This window comes from Acomys russatus, chromosome 28 (assembly GCF_903995435.1).
Source record: "Acomys russatus chromosome 28, mAcoRus1.1, whole genome shotgun sequence".
Taxonomy (NCBI): Eukaryota; Metazoa; Chordata; class Mammalia; order Rodentia; family Muridae; genus Acomys; species Acomys russatus.
The window spans coordinates 16,578,161-16,581,033 of NC_067164.1; the positions used below are offsets into that span (position 1 = coordinate 16,578,161).

Sequence of the window (2,873 nt, forward strand, 5' to 3'; positions counted from 1 at the left end):
CTGCTGTGGCCTGACGCCCTGAGCTAAAAGAAATCTCCCTCCCTTAAACTGGTTCTGTCTGGTATCTTAGTCATAGAAGCAACCAGGACAGATTCCAATGAGAATCCAATGTCTCTTCAGAATGGCATGACTATTGGCTAAGGTAAACTTTAGTGAGAAGTCTGTTGTTGTCTTGGGAAGTTTGGCTTGTTGAGAGAGCAAGTGAGTCCACGGCCCTGTACTTGTGATCACAGGCAAGAACAGGTGTAGATTCCGGCTGATGATGGCACCTGAAATAGTGTGATAGAAGAAATAGAAACCTTGTACGACCAGAACGGACCGATGCAAAGAATGACACTCAAGAGAGTGACGCTTTGGTGTCTTCTGTTACCGGCATGAAAAAATGAACTGGAACGTACTGTAAAATGAACTTTGGTGACAATGTCCTACCCAGGTCACGGGAACAAAAGAGCATCCTAGTACATAAAGCCTGCATGGGGACTTTGAGTCACCTTTCACTCTCCAGTAAAGAAGTTATCTGTCTGGGAAGTGCTATGTATGACTGCGGTATGACTTTGGGTAAATACGTTAAGAAGATTTCAATATAGCGCTGGACCTGGCCGAGCAGGGGGCGCCATCATGGGTGTTGACATTCGTCACAAGGACCGAAAGGTTCGGTGCAAGGAGCCTAAGAGCCAGGGCACCTAACGGCAGCTGCTGCTAGTCAGGCCGTACAGGTTTCCGGCCAGACGAGCCAACTCCACCTTCACTCAGGTTGTACTGAAGAGGTTATTCCTGAGTCACACCAAGCGGCCACCTCTGTCCCTATCACGCATGATCCGAAAGATGAAGCTTGCTGGCTGAGAAAAAAAACGCTGCAGTTGTGAGGACGGTCACAGATGATGTGAGGATCCCGGAAGTGCCCAAGCTGAAGGTGTGTGCGCTGCGCATGAGCATCCCTGGCCGGAAGTCGCATCTTCAAGGCTGAGAGTAAGATCCTCACCTTCCACAGCTGGCCCTGGAGTCTCCCAAAGGCTGAGGCACTGTCCTCCTGTCTGGTCCTCTGAAGGGTCGGGAAGTGTACAGCGTTTTGGCAAGGCCCCAGGAACCCAACACCAAACCCTATGTCCACTCCAAGGGCGGAAAGTTCGAGTGTGCCAGAGGCCGAAGGGCCAGCCGAGGCTACAAAACTAACTCTGGATCTTACTGTTATTAAAAGAGCTTTGGATGTTTAAAAAAAAATAGATTTCAATATAGCAATAAGAAAGTATAGCTGTGGGTAATGTTCTCTACTTTAGCTAACCTAGTCATCATAAAAGAGGCAAATGATGTCATGAGTGCATCTTTAGTTTCCTGGCACTAGAAAACAACTGGAAACTTTTTAGCTATAAATTCACTCTAAAACAGATTTAGCAGTTAAATTATCTAAAAATAAAAATATTTTATTATCAAGATTTTGATAATAAGATTTTTTTTTTTTTACCTCAGAATAAATGTTTTGTTATGTGGGTCATTTTTTTTTTTTTTTTTTTTTTGGTGAATTTTGCAAGAAACTGTGAAAATCCAGTTTACTTATGGTAGAAATATGGTAAATAAAAATTTCTTAAGATCTACCAACTCTACAAGAGCCAGAAAGTTTCCTAAGACAGAAATTTCTCCAATTGATCCTTACAATGAAAACCTGACAGTGAGCCAGGGTTGGCTGCATAGTTTATATTTGCAGGAACTGTGTACAACAATTAGGGACTTTTCAAAGTGTCAGAAGAGATACTGGGCCAAGCTAGAAGAGGCAGTTAGGGGTTTTCCAACTCATGAATAAAGAAATACTGATTTCTGTGTTTTCAAATAATTAACTTGAACAAACGACTTTAATGGAAAATGAAGATGGTAAGACAGTCACTGAAGTTTTCACTATAAGCCCGCTTAGTGGTATACTTTACAGCATCCTTTAATTTAACTTGTAGGACATACTATCAATGTGTGGTAAAAACAGAAAATTGCTACCTTTGGTGTACAAGGATGAGAAAGAAGACAATGACAGAAGTTTACACTCAAAGTCCAGCCATGTCTGGAGGAATATTTAAGTATCCTTAAAGGGTGAAGTGGTTTGAATGTATCTCACAGCTCTGTTTCGTGGAGCGTATTTAGCTTGTGTGCTTATGCTGTGCTGTAATTCGACTGCATCTAAGTGAGGAGTTGCTGGTACTTAGGTACTCGCTCACAGATCTCCAGCGGCCTCATTCAGATGTGTGTGCACCGTCTTCCTCAACACCCTCCACACTCTAAAAGTTCTTGACAGCTGCCGGCCAAGCTTTGTGACTAGCTCATTTCTAAGCTTTCTCAAATCTAGGAAGTCTTGCTATAGGTTGAAGTGTCAGGAATGATCCTATTGAGAAAATTCTGTTTCTAGGATCCTCTAGGACCTTCTGGCTAGTTAAAGACATTGTGCAACGCACTACTGGATATGCTTGAAGTGGAAATGTCTGTGATGGTTTCATCATCTTTATTTTCCATCAAGACAATATACTCTTTCGTCTAGCATCTTACCAAATGACATTGAAAAATCAGTCATATAACAATGTTCTCTGTTCGTTTCTTTGTTTTTCAGTTTGATATGTATGTGTGGGTGCAAGTGAGCACACACATGCACAGACACTTGAATTTATTTGTTTATTCTTCTAGTGAGCTGGTTCTTGGATTTGGTACTTTTGGAGAATTTCAGGTGGTCCATTCTGTAATTTTTTTTATATTAAAATCAAGTGAGTAATTACCCTAGAATCTGAATAAAGAAGAAGACCTCAGTGCTTTCTGCCTTTCTCTGGTTTATTTCCTATCTTATTTGTCTTATATTGGGTGCTGTTTTCACAGGCCTCTGCTGATAGGACGAAGGGCCT

At 41.9% G+C, this 2,873-nt stretch overlaps 1 pseudogene; it reads left to right on the forward strand.

The window, feature by feature from the left end:
- The first annotated feature begins 618 nt into the window (after positions 1–618).
- LOC127210511 (60S ribosomal protein L18-like) lies at positions 619–1,195 on the forward strand (annotated as a pseudogene).
- Positions 1,196–2,873: the final 1,678 nt, after the last annotated feature.